The 19349-nt window shown below is 49.5% G+C and overlaps 1 protein-coding gene across 2 annotated transcripts in view; it reads right to left on the reverse strand.

Annotated features, from left to right (window-relative positions):
- The window catches only part of LOC139760329 (uncharacterized), a 223322-nt gene that overhangs the window by 179036 nt on the left and 24937 nt on the right, over positions 1 to 19349 (reverse strand). The window lies entirely within an intron of this gene.

A 19349-nucleotide genomic window follows, 5' to 3' on the forward strand; every position in this document is an offset into this window, starting at 1 on the left:
TGTGCTACGTTAAGAAATACGCAACTAGTCAACCAGTCCGTCACACGGCTCAACGATGGGGGGGTACTATGAGAGAGAGAGAGAGAGAGAGAGAGAGAGAGAGAGAGAGAGAGAGAGAGAGAGAGAGAGAGAGAGAGAGAGAGAGAGAGAGACAGACTTGGGAGTTGAAGGGGAGGACGGTGGCAAGCCAGCCAGCAGGGGGCATTGCTAGCAACACCTGTGAGGCGGCGTCCGCTCCACATGATAACACTTGCTTTCGGAATAGACTGTATCGCCGCCGCCACCACCACAATCGACCAATACTACTACTTATCAACAACAGCGGTGACAGTCGCTTACAGAGGCACCACCACCACTACGATCACCACTATCATTACTACTACTACTAGTAATGTGTCATCAGCAAACACCATCACACCCAAAAGCCGTACGGCCGTGGTCAAGGGTCGTACCGCCATACAGAAAAAGATCAAACAGTACGGTACACCAACTCCTTCCCCCCCTGGGGACGTGCACGGCAAACTGGACTGCTGGGGTTGAAAATAGCGTCCGGAACCAGCGAACGGCACACAGTACCACAGGATGTGGTGGGTACAATCCCCCGGCCATAGTTCCTGTCCACGGCAGCACATAAAAGAGTCATGCACACGGGAAAATACCCTGGTCATGAGACAAGGAGGGAGTAATCCCGGCTCTTTGTTTATAAACGTTATATTCCGAGGCACATCCTGCTGTTGTGAGCAACCGCTTTGTGAGTAACCGCTTCTTTCACAGCCGTTTGAACACCTGCATCACACACACACACTCACGCTGGCGCCTTCATTCTCCCTGGCCCAGCTGCTGAACATCTGCAACTTCATCATACCGTCGTGTGATCAAGGGTCGTAACGTCGGCCTTCATGGTCGTATCGTAGTGGTCAAGGATGGTACCGTTGCGCCCAAGAGTCGTACGTCGCGTTCGAGGGTCGTACCACAACAGTGAAGGGTCGGACCGTCATACTCAAAGGGTTGACCTAGCTCAACATAACCTTTTCTCAGTTATGGCTTAAAAAAAATCCCCAAAAGCTGTCGTTTACATGAACGAAATACGGAAAAATTTAACATACGCCAGAGAAGACTTCCCAAACGGAAGACATTGTTTTCACACAAAGAGCGTCTCCCGCGCGCGCGCGCGCACACACACCAACACACACACACACACACGAGACAGAGAAGAACCTTGAATAAGAACCTGAAATTAGTAGTCCTGTAGTCGCGCAACCTCAAACCTTTCACATACTCCTCCACTGCAGTCGTCCAACCCTCCACCTGGAGCCCATGGTGTCCCTCCCAGGGTCGTGTCTGGGAGAACATCCCCGCCTGTCTCCCAGACGGATGGAGCTAAAGTAAACAAACAACTCAAGTTCTGACCACCGGGTTCTGAAACGTTCGTAATCCTTCCTACATCCCCCCCACCAGTACGACAAGTCTCCTGAACCTCTCTAACTCACACTTGGTCGTCATATGACTCCATCATAACACGACGGACTGGCACGACCGAAGACGGGGACTCCAGTCAAGGAACTCCGCTTACTCTACGGTTTCCTCAGCGGTTGATAACATCACCAAAACGCCAAACGCGAGGGAAGGGGGACAGCGCAGCATGATCCAACACCTCCCGGATAACAAAAGGTTTGTAATGTCAACAAACTCGGCCGCATTAGCATTGGTGCAGACCCGGGACAACCTGGGTGTCCGGACTCTTGATCCGTCACATGAGGAAGGTGAGGTCGTACCACTGGCACACATGAGAAAGGTGAGGTCGTACCACTGGCACACATGAGGAAGGTGAGGTCGTACCAACTGGCAGTAGAGATGCGATTCTGAATACCCACACGTTCCCTGTTCTGATATACATGTCTCTAGTTCGCAAGGCTTAACAGTTCTTTCTTTTCTCGTCCTCCTGATCACACGCATTACTTCTCCCGACCGAGAAGTAATGCGTTTGATCAAGAGGACAATAATCGTAAAAAAAAATCCTGGGCTCCACTCTGGCCCACCTGTCACCTTCCTATGTCAATGTATTGTACCCAATGAACATTCTACACTGGTCTCCACCTACCCCTAGCATTGTGTCCTTCACCCACGCTCTCATTGAAATGCTTTGTTGAAGACAATAAATATTTCCAATCTACAAGTAAAACCTTCTCTCGACCGACGTGTCATACACCCAGAACCTAACACGGTACTTCAGCTGTGTAATTCCTTCTTATTAACTCTCACCCGCCGCGTCTGATGACCTCGTCTCCGTTAATCAATCGGTTCATTAACGAGTTAATTAGTTTAATCACTGTATCGAAACGTCCCACACGCTATGACGTGGGCAAGGCAACACATACAGTCAACAACCTCTCGGACGTCATACATATACATATGTATGACAACAATATTCCACAACCCCTTGACAAGTTACAAGTCAAGGTGCAGGGTGTGTGTGTGTGTGTGTGTGTGTGTGTGTGTGTGTGTGTGTGTGCGTGTGTCAAGACTCCAGACATTGCAAAGCGAACGTGAATTTGCACACGTATAATAGTGCTGCTGCTGGCTGTGGTTCTGGGCCCCAACACACACACACACACACACTCACTGACCGCAGACATAATATTGCCAACAAGGCCACCATCCGACCACATGAATATTGTAAAGTTCTCTGGAAAACACTGAATCACGCATACTAGAACCCAGGATTCAGAAGACCAAGCGCCACGACCCAATACATGTTCATATCTAGCAATGCCTGACAAGGGGAGCTGTTGGGGACTCGCTGAGACCAGGTGTTGGGGACTCGCGGAGACCAGGTGTTGGGGACTGAGGCCCACTGAATCAAAAGTGTGGCTACGTCACGCAAGGGAACGGCCAAACCAAACCAGAAAAAAAGATGATAAACCGAAAAGAAAAAAAGAAATATAAAACGGGCCACAGTCGACCCAGAAGCCCTAACGAACGCAAAACACAACCAAACTAGAGCCAACCATAATCGTCCAGAGCAGCACAACCAAATAAAAAAGTTCCATATTACCCAAACAAAACGAAACAAACACACCAACTAAAGAAATCTCTCTCTCTCTCTACGTGTGTGTGTGTGTGTGTGTGTGTGTGTGTGTCAGGCACATACACCACACTTCACCATCTGTATACCCCGCTATGCACGGCACAGAAGACCTTATTCGATATGATAAAGAAGAGAACAACTTTGTGTTGACATGGGCGACAGCAGAGACAAACAGGCTCTACTGAGAAAAAAAAAAAACAATTTTCCCCCACTAGTAACAGGTAAGCGCTCTGTGCACGAACTCAGTAAAGGCTTCCTTCTACGTAACACAACACAGGCCGGTCCTGTGACAGAGACGAACAACAGGATGTGTTCCTTGATCATCATCGTGCAGAAAAACCTGGGCCTGACGCTGTGCAGGAGTCTACCCCGTCACTGCGACGGTTCGAACCATGAGCACAACGGCACGAACCACGAGCACGACGGTACGAACCATGAGGACGACGGTGCAAACCATGAGCACAACGGCACGAACCACGAGCACGACGGTACGAACCATGAGCACGACGGTGCAAACCATGAGCACAACGGTACGAACCATGAGCACAACGGTGCGAACCATGAGCACAACGGCACGAACCATGAGCACGACGGTGCGAACCATGAGCACGACGGTGCAAACCATGAGCACAACGGTACGAACCATGAGCACGACGGTGCGAACCATGAGGACGACGGTGCGAACCATGAGGACGACGGTACGAATCATGGGCATGACGATACGAACCATGGACACGACGGTACGAACCACGAGCACGACGGTACGAACCATGGGCACGACGGTGCGAACCATGAGCACAACGGTACGAACCATGAGCACAACGGTACGAACCATGGGCATGACGGTGCGACCCTCGAACACAAGGGCTCAACCCATGACTAGGACATGGAGTCACGACGGTGCGACCCATGTGTACTAATAAAGTCCTGGCCTCTGACGTCACACTCAGGGGTCGTACCCTCGACTTGCAACACGACAAACGTCGTCTCGACACATCCCACGACCCTTCAACCACCATAACGAACACACCAAACACGTAATGCTCTTTTGTCCCACACTAACCCCGCACAGATGTACACACAAACATCACTTTATGACGTGTGGTCCCACCAGGTGGACGTGGCCGGCTTCCTGCGCGCTGCAGGAGCCACGGAGACAGGCGGTATTCCAGAGTCAGGAAGGTAACGTATATATGCAACAAATAAAAAGAAAAAATTAACGAAAGAAGTTGACCTTCTAAGATCAATTACACAATTTATGTATATAACAAGGACGTCTCATGAAATTACCCCACTCCAGATAATAATTACTTACAAATCTATGATGAATTATCAGCATCATCTATTGTCACCTGTTGATGGCATGATCGTTTAGTTTGTGGTGGTAACTGGTCACAATTACCTGACAAACCAACGCTTAAAATCATATATTTCTATCGTGATCATTATCAACTCCACTAAGCTATCTCTAACTAGCCACCCATTCCTACCCAACTATCCACCTCTATCAAGCTACAAATTTTCCCCAAGCAATCCATCCCTACCGAACTATCTACTTCTACATCAGAGTATCCATTTCTACCAAGCCATCTACCCCTACCGACCAGTGCACCAAGCTGTTCTCTCGTCTACCCGTCCCACAATTTAGCCAAGTCGTGAGTCACACACGTTGAGTCAGCCAGCGGTGGCGGGGGTGCGAGTCCCTGCCCGGCTAATATGCCCTATGGGTAATCTGCCTCTCCCGCCGGGGATGCCGACGCTGTGCCGCAACCCGTGACGTCACGCGCTCCCGCGGGCGGCCTTGGACACGCCCCCCTCCCCCCTTCCCACCCACCAACCACCCACCCACCAACCCCCCCTACTGGTACCACCGTCTCTGTTTTTCTTGCCTCACTCGCTACCGCTTGCACTTTCCACCCGCTACATAGGTGGGCCCTAGCCATCTATCTCCTCTCTCTCTCTCTCTCTCTCTCTCTCTCTCTCTCTCTCTCTCTCTCGACGAGTGAGACTCACAATATACTCACTCACCCTCCCACTACCTTACTCCCAAATACATATCGCAAACACAGGACGTCCCACATACACAACAGACATCAATTCGTCTCCAACACACAAAACAAACTCATCAACACTGTGGATAATCCTCTACTTAATATACGAAGAATAAAAGGGAGAAAATGTAAGTCTGTTCCCTGGAGTACTCTGTCATTCCTCCTACTGCGTTCCATGGTTACTAGAAGTACAACGGACAGAAACAATACAGTCTTGTAAAATGCCTAAAATACATGCGTATCAAAATCCTTGAGCGTGGACCTTCACTGGAGTTATGGGCCGGATAAAGTTCAAGCTGTTTGATTAGTGGCATAAAATTCAATCCTGGAGTTATAAATCGATATTCGGGGTCTACACATGTTGGGTAACACCTGTACGCACCGTTACGAGGGCCTGATGTGCAGGTTTAAAAGTTATGACCCAAGGTTATGTGGCAGGTGGACGCGTACCGCACACCACAGACGGACGGATGACCCCGGACAACAAAGCCATACCTAAGTGCCTCGTACAACACAGTGACCACACAGACACGGACACACATTATATGCAGACATATTTACCACTGGTACTGTTATCATTATCAATATTCTTTATCAAACAACCCCAGGAACCTTCTTCCATGGCTTCCTCCTGCAACTTCAAGGCTACTGAAAACGAAGCTCATCCAAGCTGGCGCAAGAAAAAGCCAAAATTTAAGGTTGGAGGATAAACATAACGATTCCCATTTTTTTTTTTTGACGTCATAGAGGCAATGTGGGACGGTGAGTAATGACGTCAAACAGGGTGGGGGAGGGGGTTACATTAACATGAGTCACGTGATGGTAGATGATTTACATCACGGGTGACTGGGCGCCCCCTTAACCCCCCACCTCACCCCGTACGTCCTGGAGCACAAGTGTACGACCCGTGAGTGCCGCCAGAAAACCCCCTGAAAAGGTGGCACTGTGGAGGTCAAGGGTCGTATCGTCGTACGTAATTTGGGTTGTACCGTCGTGGTCAAGGGTCGTAACGTCGGAGTGCTACTGCAGGGGTTTGATGTCCTCCCTCCCCCTCAGGTCATGCTAACACCCGAACCTCCGAGGTCAGCCTCGGGGTCACCCACGGGGCAAAAAGCCAGTTTATTGACCTCTGCTATTCTTATGTTCAACTCTACTTGGAAAAAAAAAATATAACTTTATAAACATTCATTCTTAGACGATTACATTATGGGACTGACAGAACAGATCAATATAGACAGACGAGACAGACTGCAAGTTGCTTTGTCTGCCTCCTAGGACGGAGGTATTCTGAGCCTCGCTAACCACAAATGACGGTAAATAAGACAGTTGTCAAGGCTGCGGCTGTCACGGGGAAACACCAGGTTCATTTTGACAAAGAGTCTTGAGGAAAGACTGTGACGCTGTCTCCACCCTGACTCCTGCAGTCTCATAGGTGGAGGGATGTTTGTGCTTGTGCTGGGGGTGTGGGAGATCCTTACCTGTCAAGTCTTAAAACATCACAACCCGAGGAGGGAGGAGTGGAGTGATGGTGGTGGTGGTGGTGGTGGTGGTTGTAGCAGCCAGCCCATGAGCCCCTCTCTCTCTCTCTCTCTCTCTCTCTCTCTCTCTCTCTCTCTCTCTCTCTCTCTCTCTCTCCCCTACCGTGTTCTGTGGAGAGTTCATCCGTCTCCCAGGCACCTCAGCCAAACAAACACCTCTCCCCTCCATCTCCCAGCTAGTGCCCCAACATCTCGTGTTCCTCTCTACGACACCCGACAGACAAGACGACCAGCGTCTGGCGGCACGTCATCTGCTCCTGGTCAGTGGTTGATGGTCGTCGTCGTCCGCCCAACCGTCCCCGACGACTCCTGTGGGGAGGTTGGTGGTCGTCGCCTCCCCCATGTTAACGACTCTTTATATTTCGCGAGGGCTGTGGTCGGCGGCGGTGGCGGGCGAGGGTGCAGACCGTGAATATACACACACATCCTGGCCACTTCCTGCACACGTACGTTCCGCCAGGGTCCGACAGGAACTCCTCACCTTCCCCAACCCCTACCTCCCCTCCGCTAGATACCGTTCTTATCCTTCACTGTTCCGTACATTGTACGCCGTTCTTATCATTCATCACAATGAATGAGGTTGTTATTATACATGTATCAATCTAAGCCAAGTTCAAGATATAGGTTCTTTTTTTTTCTGGGGCAGGGCCAAGTCTGAAGCAGTTCCTCCCAGTATGAGGTATGACCTTCACCCACTTGTCCTACCCCTAACTGTTGGGTCTCTTTACCCCCCATCATCAATTAACAATCCTTAGTTTTCTGCTCTCAAAAATCGGCTGCTTGCCCCCCCCCCCCCCCCCCCCCCCCCGACACTGGCTACAGCACATAATACTGGGCAAGCCACCTCGCCCCATGGATTACTATTTGGCCACTGGCAACTCAAAGATGGCCTCTTGCGATGTATGTATCTTTTCTTATACCACCAAGCATTGGTGCTCTTCATCTTCTCATATTTTTTTTTCCAATCACTCTTGACAAAACCTTTTCTTTTATTAAAGGCATATCTTCCACTTTCTCTATTTTCCTTTTTTTCTCTGTACTTCTCCTCGTTCTTTCACTTTCTCCTCCAGTTCATTTAAGACCTGGCCTCGCTGAGGAGGTATGTCCATGAGTGGAACCTTCAACGTTCAGACAACAATGATTACCACTCTGTTCAAAACTGCCAGAGATGTCGAAATCAGGAGAGGGAGGCACGAGGAGGAGGAGGGAGGAGGAGGAGGGAAAAGCGTCAATCAAATGTTATTTCGCTCATTTTCCTCCGCTGTCTCACGTCTGCAGTACAATACTGTCCGGCCATCAAGGTGACATTCCCACAGTTTCCACCGCACTCCACACACCAACACACGTCACGTCCACTCTCTCACCTTCCACTGTCTATCTCTCGTTATCTATTGTAGCCACTGGACGTTCTATTCTTGCCTCCGCCCATCCCTACCCGCGTATCCTTTACCCATATCTTCGTCGGTAAATGATTGTTTACATTCAATTCGTCTCAGTAATTCCCCTTACCGTATTCCCCTCCCTGCGGCACGTAGCGACCTTGGTCAGGGAAAGTTGGGGTTGACCTTACCAGGAGTAGTGGGGTGACCTTCCAAGGGGGGAGAGGTTGGGATTACCTTACGAGGGGGACACCTGCAGTGACCTTACTAGAGGGAAGAGGTGAGGGGGACCTCACTAGAGGGAAGACCTTACTAAGGCACAGACGTGAGAGTGACCTCGGCTGAGGGTCAAGCTGTGATGAACGTCACACTCTCACCGTCACACACTTCAAGCGTTCCTTCCTCTCCCTCCCAGTGTACACTACTCTCACTGATTACCAAGAGTGAACAACCTGGCAACCTCAGGTGTACACACACACACACACACACACACACATGTACAAAATCATTAACGATATGTATATATATCCAAGTCAACCTAGAAATTCAGAAAGTGTAATTGAGGTAATTTCTACCAGGCAACGACCGCAAGCAGCTTAAGCCTTGGCTGCCACCACCTGGTGTGGACGACCAGGTGTGTGTGTGTGTGTGTGTGTGTGTGTGCGAGAGAGAGAGAGAGAGAGAGAGAGAGAGAGAGAGAGAGAGAGAGAGAGAGAGAGAGAGAGAGAGAGGACGATGGCACCTCGTCTGACGTGCACACCAGGCGCCCGGACGCGCTCTTCCTGCCCATACCTGGCTGAGGTAATAATCATAATATTGATAACAATAATAATAATGATAATAATAATAATAACTATCACTATTATCAGTAGTAGTAATAGTAGCACCAGCAGTAGTTGTAATGGTGGTAGTAGTAGTAGTAGTAGTAGTATCATCAGTAATGGCACTACGTGACACGCGAGTCAACAGCCACAGCAGGTGGTGAAGGTCCAACAACACAGCACGCGCCACAGATCCGTCAATGGCAACACGGGGCACGGCTCTACCAGACACGGCACGCGCCACAAACCCGACACGTGGCACAAACCATTATCAGCTGGTGGCACAGCGAGGCAAGAGGTCCCCCCATGACACATTACACCTGGGCAGGTCCCCAGTAGGGCCCTTCATGACACCTTACACCCGATGCCGCGAGATGTAAGTCAGGGAGGGTTGTGAGGGGAAGAGGCAAGCACAGACTGCCATGGTAAAGCCTCAGAGACCCGTGTGTGGGGTCGTGATACGGAGGAAAAGAGAAAATGAGGTAGACAGATCAATAAACATATGGACACACACATACACACACACACACACACAAACACACACAGCCTGTGACCACTCAGCTCCAAGCCCCTCAAGGATAGCTTCTCCCTACGTGGATTTCGCTGAGCCTGAGGCCTTCTCCAGTGGTTTACTAGGTTTTCATGCCTCAGTCTGGTAAACCATCATGGGGAAACTGGCGTTAACATTTCTCGGTCTGTTTATATGAAGGGTCGTAGTGGTACTCGCTGGGATCTGCACCAATCAACACCGTCAGTCGATCGATTTTTTCGTCTATAGTGAGCGAAACGACGCGGGAAAAACGTGTCCGTCTATGGCCATCTCTGGTGGAATATATATATATATATATATATATGTGTGTGTGTGTGTGTGTGTGTGTGGAAAAAATACCGAAAGTGGAGGAGAATTCCACAGCCTCGCTGCTTCTGGAAAGGGGGAGGCATCATAACGGCCAATCCTTGTGTGATCGGTCTCCACATAGAAACTATGGGAAGCAGCAGTCAGAGGCGCGTTCCAAAAGGCCCACACGGGTGTCTCAGGCGAGCAAGTGGCAGGAATGATACCAGCAGAACAGGGAAAACTGAAGCAACCCGTCATGGCGGAGGAGGAGAGAGGGATGGTCGAAGAGGAGTGATGTCTGTAGATTATTAAAGGAGACTCTCAAAATATCTCTCATAATATCCTCTACAGGTTAGACTCGCATATACTCACAACCTCGACGTATGCTAACAACAACGAGACACTCACAGACTACCATGTTACAACCTGAAAACACGGACCACTGTGTCCCAACCAGGAAACACTCACCAACAACCTGTGTCACAACCTCAACCTTGCATACGAGTGAAAAATTACCATCTCCTTCAGGCCTCCTTCACCCTCCTCTCCTCCTCCTCCTCCTCCTCCCTCAGGACAATAATAAAGCAGGAGGAGGGAGGAAGGAACTCCTGACGTACAGCGAGGTGGGGGAAGGGAGATCGGCTGATGACGTCACCGTCCTTGATATCGGAATTCAGAGTGGCGTATCGGGAGCCACCGACGCACGGGGAGAACTACCTTCCACCCACCTCCACCCCCCCCCCCCCCCTAGGCACGTACACGCTGACGTAGTTGCCAGGACGGTGACGTGTGTGCGTGACGCAAGCACCAGCAACCCAGGCCACCCGCATCCCATCTTCTGGCAGCCACAAACCACTCCAGGATAATACATACATATATATATATATATATATATATATATATATATATATATATATATATAGAAAGATAGATAGATATAGATAGACAGATAGATAGACAAATAGATAGAGAGGGGCGTCGTGGGAGTGACGGTGTCGTTGGGGAAAGAATGATCGAGTCCGGGACAGTTTATGTCCCTCCTCCCTCAAAGTGTCTGGGATCACTTCTCCCCCTCCCTCCTGTGTCCCCTCCAGGGTGACACAGGGACACAAGGCAGGCAGCACCTCCCTCCCCCCCCCCACCCCCCATCATGCCCCATGGTGCACCCGGAACCAACGCAACAGCTGAGGGGGAGCTACGTGTTCCTCTACCCACGCCCCTGCCGTGTGCTGTGTCCTGCATCGTACACGCCGTGAGAACCACGTGAATACTACTGCTACTACTACTACTACTACTACTACTAATAATAATAATAATAATAATAATAATGATAATAATAATAATACGTACTATCATTATCGTCACAGCGGGTTATGGGTTAGTGAGGGTAACCATACAGGCAGCCTAACTAGACAGCCAAGCTCTCACAGGCTAGAAACTAGAGGCTCTCACATGCTCTCTAGGAAATGGCGAAAGATGAAAAGCCAGTGCTGAGGGGGGAGCAATCTCCCACGCAAAGGAGCGGGCATGCACGCGCGTGCGTTGGAGGCATGCTTGCGTGAGCAGAGCGGCTGCATGACAAACCACACAATCTCAGGCAAACGTCATCAACAGGGAGATAATAACAAAAAATAAATATCCGACACTTGTGTAGTAGAGAAGCGAGGACAACATGCCATTCCAGTGTCATTATAATTATCATTATCATCATTACAAAATAATAATGGTCATTATCAAGAGTAACGTCTAGGGTAATAATGCTCACGTAATGTCTATCATCCTCCATGTCTCAAGTAATAAAGCCCCAATAACATCTATTATCCTTTACGTCCAGGGTAATCATACCCCCCGTGATATCTTTACGTCCAGGGTAATCATACCCCCCGTGATATCTTTACGTCCAGGGTAATCATACCCCCCGTGATATCTATCGTCATTTAACATTATTATCAATTTCTATCTCATCATCAGCACACAGTACCAGGTCTCCACAACCACACATCACGGGATTCAATTCTTTATATCTCCGTTCTACCAGATATCATTTTCCCCTGCATTTCTTTAGTAGGATCCGAACCCACAAACATACACCCACCCGCTTCCTTATAAATCTTCACTGCATATCCCCACCACAAGAGGAACGTTTGGTTGTGATGGATACAAACCTCAGTCTATGTATACCTGGGTATGGTTATCTGAGGGAATGAACGGGAAATGGCGTCGCTAAACATCTACCACGACATAATCAACTGTAGGCCGTTCACCTTTGTTGTTAATATGGTCATAAACACGACTGGATCGATGCTTACAACTATAAAATCACAAAATTGATTTTCAATAATATATATATATATATATATATATATATATATATATATATATATATATATATATATATATATACATATACATATATACATATATATATATATATACATATATACTTAAAACAAGGACACACACAAATACATATATACAACACATACACAAGGAAACTTTTACCCTCCTGCAATATGGTGGCGACTCAAGAACACACCACAAGGCTTTACCTTCACTCGCACTAAAAAATAATAGTGTGTGTCGTAAAGTTAGACAATGTGTGTAAATCAAGAGAAACTGCTTGCAGAACCCAGAGCACTGAAGGCCACTCAAGCCAGCAAGTACGAGAGGAGGTCTAGAAGACCTTCCCTCCCCTTGTGGCACCACCGGAAGGAATGAGGAAAATGTGAATTGGAAAGTATTCATAAATAAACAAGAGATAAACAATGATTCCTCACTACCGTTGTCTGATGGCAAGACCTGTTCAATGTCTTTATTTCAGTTTCAAAATACGCGGGAAAAATACTTTTAAAACTAACGAGGTCGGCTCAAAAGCGTCATTTGGAGACACGACACGAACACGAATTAACATCACCATCGAGGGTTGGGTGAGTCGTCTGTCAGGTCAACCATCATATGAGGTCAGCCTTGCAATCTACACTTTACATAGGTTCACGTCGACGTATGGCGTCCCTCCTCTGTGATGTTTTCACAAATGTTCAGGAAACCTGAGTCATGAATAACAAGACTAAACCAATAATAATCTAATACAGTAAACTGGTGATGGATGTCTTCACTACACACAGAGATCATTCAGACGTCAACCACAGCCTAGAGAGAGGCAGCGGATATCGCATCAGGGCTGGGGGGTCATGAAGAGGGAAGGGATTAACCCCTTAACCCCATGACCCTTCCTAGAACAGTTCCATCACTCAACACTTGATTAAAGTTGTCCCCGAGGCCCCATAGGCCAAGATTTCCCTTCTTAATGCTCGTTCTCTGTCGCATCCCGTCGCAACCAACCGTTTGAACACAGTCTCCCTTTGTGTGTTTATTCCCTCCTGTGGCTTGACTATTAATGGTCTGGTCACAGGTACCGTCGTACTCGAAGAGTTCATGTATTGTACACAAACACAAACACACACACACACACACACACACACACACACACACACACACACACGCGTGCGTGAGGAGATGGGTACAGAAACTGGTATACACTGCACCAACTATAAACACTGGAACTAGACCAACACACACTGGCGAGGGGGAGAGAAACCTGGTAAAAACGCCAACCACAATAAACATACAAATTACACGAACTCCACAGATTAATCATGACACCTGAAACCTTTACAAACAAGCTACTGGGAGTCTCTGGAAGTGCCATCACCACGCACCACTGGGAACACGTCCCTAATGTCTGCCACACGAGGATAAAAACCATCAGAGAAAAAAGCCTTCATTCGTGATGGAAGTGACCCGAGCAAACACGCTAAAGGAATGCACTTCCTTCAGCGTCGAGATAGAAATAGCGGCATTAATTACGAGAGGCCTGAGTGAGGATCAAGCTCCAGACGGTGCAGGTTCTAATGAGGAACCATCCACCGAAGGCGCAGGCTGGGACGCAGGAGGCAGACGCTTGCTAAGGGATCAAGCCTTGGTGGGCTGGGAAGCCACGCAGACGACTCACGAGTGCAGGAGCCACAAAATTCTACCTGTAGAACAAGGAGAGGGAAGCAACCTCACGGCGGACAGAGAGGGATGGCTGGAGAGATGGCGATACCTGGATAACGTAGAAAGACCAGACCATCAGTAAACAGTGGAGGTTCTGGGGGAAGCTCAGGGGACTATGAGGTCCCGGGGAAGTTCAGGAGATTATGAGGTCCCGGGGGAAGTTCAGGGGACTATGAAGTCCCAGGGGGAAGCCCAGGGGACTATGAGGTCCCGGGGGAAGCTCAGAGGACTACGAGGTCCTGGGGGAAGTTCAAGGGACTATGAGGTCCACGGGGAAGCTCAGGGGGAGCTGGGGGGGGTGAGGTGCTCATATCCGTGACGCCCACAAATCCTTCACTCAGCCACTCGGCTTGTTTATCCTGGGGAGGCCGCCGCCGCTCTCGCGGGGTGAGGGAGACACTCTGCTTTGGTGCCACAACGGCTCACCTCAGTGTGTGTGTGTGTGTGTGTGTGTGTGTGTGTGTGTGTGTGTGTGTGTGTGTGTGTGTGCGTGTGTGTGTGTGTGTGTGTGTGTGTGTGTGTGTTTACCTAGTTATAGTCACACATCTGTATGGAGGGAATTCTAAACCAGTGGGTCGTCAATTCTTGAACGTATTTCATGATCTCTGCATTTACTACTTCGGTTAACGAATTCCAGTTACCTCGCACGTTATCTGACCTGTTTCCAGCCATGAAAAAAAAAATAATAATCTGCTCTATAATGACACCATTAAGTCCACTGCGATCTGCTGCAGTCACACCTCCAAATGATGTCCTTTTCCTCCTACACGGACGGGCTGGTTCGTGACTGCTGCTCTTCTTCCCATCTAAATAGCTTCCGCTACGTCCGGTCCTTAGTGCTCACCAAGGAACCTCCTCTGTAGCAAAGGTGTATGATCGTAGAGCACGACGGTACGATCTATGAGTAGGTCGGGTACGACCTTATTCTTTCAGGGTCGTGTGCGTTAAAGGCCAGGCCATCATCTCCAGTGGTTGCGTCGGTCGTCCTCACCTCATCGACGACATAACAGACACGTACATACCCTAGCCTGAGCCAGGCACCCAATTTACCAACCACACAACATACAACAACCGAAAAGAATTCTAACACCTTCCCTCAGGTGCTGAGGATAATTCTAACACCTTCCCTCAGGTGCTGAGGATAATTCTAACACCTTCCCTCAGGTGCTGAGGATAATTCTAACACCTTCCCTCAGGTGCTGAGGATAATTCTAACACCTTCCCTCAGGTGCTGAGGATAATTCTAGGACCACATAGGCTCTCACTGTGTTCTGTGGGGTGACCACTGCCGAGTATGCTTACGGGGAGAGAGAGAGAGAGAGAGAGAGAGAGAGAGAGAGGGGGGGTGGGTCAAGGGCTTGGAGGAGCATGACGTATACAAACGTTTGGTTGTTTATCCTAATAACCTTAACAATTAACTTTGTTCTCTATCAACGTTCTCTTAAATGATACATGAAGTAATCAATATCAGAGATAAGACGTTTCATACACTAGAGAGAGAGAGAGAGAGAGAGAGAGAGAGAGAGAGAGAGAGAGAGAGAGAGAGAGAGAGAGAGAGAGTGTGTGTGTGTGTGTGTGTGTGTGTGTGTGTGTGTGTGTGTGTGTGTGTGTGTGTGTGACCCAGACAAAAGCCCTGGTTTGTTTATGTTGTGGTGGAGGGCTGGTTGTGTGCTCTCCAGCTGATTGGTAGGTTGGCCCTGGTATGTCAAACAATGGTGTTTACCTTCCCTCCCACCACCTCCCTCCTTCTATCTCTCCTCCCTCTCTTTCCTCTCCTTCACTGCTTCCCTCCTGCGTCATCTATTCTTCCACCATCTCTTCCACAGCCTCCCTCTTCTCTCACCTTCTACTTGAACGCTCCCTTCCCTCCCTCCCTCACTTAGGTTAGCTTCCCTCCACCACCCTTGCCTTCACCCTCCTCCTCCTCCTCCAGGCGCTCTCCTGACGAGATAGCCAGTACTGAACCAGTGCAACTCACGCAGTTAGTCCCTCCCTCCCTGCCTACGCCTCTCCACGCCCCTCTCCCTCGTTCTCCGGCTCCCTCCCTCACTCCCATGGTCTCTCGGTACCAGCTATCTCCCTATTCATTGCACTGTCCCCCACCCCCCAAGTCCCCAGAACCCCTACAACACTACCTACAACAATCGTCAGGTCCATAAGTACAACAAACAACACCACCCTTGCATCACGAGTGACCAACGCCAGGCAAAATGGCGTTGCCTCCAACCTCACCACCGCCGCCGTGTTGGTAATATAAACACCCGCGGTTCCCACTCTCTCCTTGCGGGAGGGACACTGACACCGTCATCCAGCACACACTAGCCAGCCCCCGGGCCTGGACTCCAAAGACCACAACCACAAGGTTCGTACATGTGGTGGTGTCTTGTGGATGTGTCCGTCATCGGCCGTATCTCCTCGCCATGAAGGTCCGTCCGCCTCCCCAGACCATGTCGGCGTACGGAAACCGCAGCGCTGCTGAAGCACGTGTGTCTGAGGATGACCGGCCCAGTTGACTGTGGGGGACGAGTGCCACACCCAGGATTCAAACCCAGGCGGGGCCGTGGGTGAAATCATGATCAGAGACGCTAACCACTACACCACGTGTGTGTGTGTGTGTGTGTGTGTGTGTGTGTGTGTGTGTGTGTGTGTGTGCGTGCGTGTGTGTGTGTGTGTGTGTGTGTGTGTGTTGACAGAGCCTCAGATGTGTTGATGTTTAGCATCTTGCAAGGTTCTCCTGCCGTGTTTACATTCCTTGTATTCATAATATTCTTTTATTCGTTGGTTTCATGTAAGGTTTTTTGTGAGTCACTTGATATGTGGTGTTGCACGTAAGTGTTCTTCCATTAAAGTGTTGAATTCCTTGCAGTTAATGGGCCACAACACAGCTCATTATGATCATTACCTCGGCCAAGCACAAGCTGTCGTCATTCGTAATGAGGGAGCGATAACAGACCTCCACAACTTTTGTCATGTCACCAACGGGCGTTCCTCTCCACCACCAGCCATGACCTTAATGACCCCACTCCTCTTGCGGACTCACGCCACCCACTCAGCAAGTCAGTCGGCCGATCATCTAGTCAGCCCGCCAGGCAGACAGCCACCTGTGCCTGCCTCCCTCTGGGTTCGATTACTTCCTGCCAGCGGCCCACCTCCCAGCACCGCCAGTGAGGAGCCAAGTTCAACATAAAATACGACGAAAATAGTCGCACCAGAATGAACCATTTCCATATGAACAATAGGTATACACAACACAGAGCCTGGTACTACGTGCCAGTGACCAGCCCTGGAACCCATCAACGGTACAGAGAGTGTTACTTGCCTAATACTCATCTGGCATAGCAGGATCTAATGCTCTGGTTTGTATAACTAATGCCTAACATCACTGTCAACCACAGCACAATGTGCTACACTGGTAAGTGTAGCACCACTGGCTATAACACCACTGGGCTACAACACCACTACCACTGAGACGCCGTGTCCTCCCAACACCTTCCCTCATGATGATAATCTCTCAATGTCTGATCATCCCTGGATGTCAAAGTTGCTGCCGGATTTACAGCAGGTAGTACACTGACCATACTTGCCAGCTCGCATACTACACAGCGGATCGCGTCTCCTCAAGGCAGCTGCCGCTGGCAGTCCACACCAGAGATGGTCCACATGTGGCCGGGCTGTCGGAGAACACTTGCTATGGCTGTCACAACACCACCGAGAAAGAGCCGCTGTCAACTCCCGGTGCCCTAAGTGCATGACCCACTCACTGCTGGGTCGGTGGTGTGCTAACATCAGTCTTCACCATCACCCACTGTGACAGAGATGGGTGCGGCCCCTCCACCCCCTTTAAATGCCACTGGGGACAAACTGGTTTCCCAGTGAGGCTCCACTGTGAAGTGCCAGATGTGACGTCACCAGATGTGGCACTCTAGACAGCGGACGACCCGGTTTAAGGCACGTCACACGGGACGTGCCACGTGCGCGTTACTTGATGACCTTACGACGGAATGTAGCCATTCTTCCCGTATGAAATCCTAACTACATCAGACAACATACCACAAGGAAACAACATTGCCAAACCTGCAGTGCCCACAGGACCAGACTTATTCATACTGCTTGTGTACACAACACAGATACGTGACCTCACACACACACAGTTCACAAACTGCAAGTCTCAAGCGTCACTATATTAAAATGTATTCAGTTACCATGACACTGTATTCAAAACATGAAACGACAACCCAATATCGAAGTATTTCAGATGTTCCATAACCAATTCGACATCTAAACAATCAAAGAGACGGTCTGACTGAGCAGTCGTAAGTCCAAAGTAATATATATTACTCTAACTACCACCTCAGCGACTGCATCTTGAAGAGATAACTCACAGTCTGAAACCTTACATAAGCCCTGCCATAGCGAGCTGCTGATGGTAGGGATTGGTGTCAGCGCACACAAAGCGGAGGGACAGAAAATGGCCAAAGCAGATCCTGGGTTGAGTAATCGCGGTCGCTGGCCATCTGTGCTCTGCATCAGCAGGGGTGAAAGTGTCAACACCACTGGTGGAGGCATCCTCATAATCTGGTAGAAAGGGGAAAAGGGGTCGAACTGTCTCCTCAGCGATGTCCGACGAAATATCTGTGATTTGCTCTGTCGTGTAGTCGCCTGCTTAGCGTCCCCGGCGTAATTTTATCCGTGGGCATTCCTACGACTTACGGTCCCTCTTCAGCACCGGCGCCTCCCAGGTGACGACCTATCAACGAACAGTACCGGATGCCATTGTATCACCATTCACCTATGATAAAGGCCTCACCTTGAAGCGAACTCCAACCAAGGGTTAGTCCCCATCTACAGCACAACAACAACGGCTCTCCATCGTGCGCTACCTCCTTCGCCTAGGAAAGCCCCTTTCGACAACTCCCATCCCCTTACAACAACAATCACCTTGGAAAACCCCTCCTCTCCCACCAACTCCAAACGCTGAAGCACCTCCTCCTCCTCCTCCTCCATCCTACCTCATGATATGGCAATCCCATCGGAAGTGACAGAGAACGGTGAAGTATCCTGTGCCGGTCCTACTCCGCCTCAGGTGCGTTATCGCTCGGCTTTACGACACACGCCGACAGCAACCTCAAGGGCACCCACTGTAGCACTAGCCAGTTATCATTACCACCCATATCTAAACACAAGAACAGCTAGAGCGGCTCTCCTGACAGGCAGGGATCTTAAGACACCAGTAGAAGTGATGAAGACACGGCCGCTCCGAGGAGAGGTCACCTTCAGCTTGAGAGATCAGCAGCCAGAGGCCAACCCAAACAACAATGCCAGCGCTTGAGAACAGACATGGCCGCTCGATTTTGGGTTGGTAGGGACTCGAGTTGTCTGTGACTATTCATACATTATCGTAAACGTCGTTAACATTATCGTACACGTCGTGGAACTAATTTGTAGTGTGTGTGTGCGTTCCTCTTCAAACACAGCTTGACTGTGGAACTGCTTATCTTCAGCTTTTTTTCCCCCAAGTCTCAGGATCTGCTTTGCCTCGAAAAGCAGGTCTTTCATTTGAAAAAAAAAAATGGTTAAC

The sequence above is a fragment of the Panulirus ornatus genome, chromosome 36, assembly GCF_036320965.1.
Source record: "Panulirus ornatus isolate Po-2019 chromosome 36, ASM3632096v1, whole genome shotgun sequence".
Taxonomy (NCBI): domain Eukaryota; kingdom Metazoa; phylum Arthropoda; class Malacostraca; order Decapoda; family Palinuridae; genus Panulirus; species Panulirus ornatus.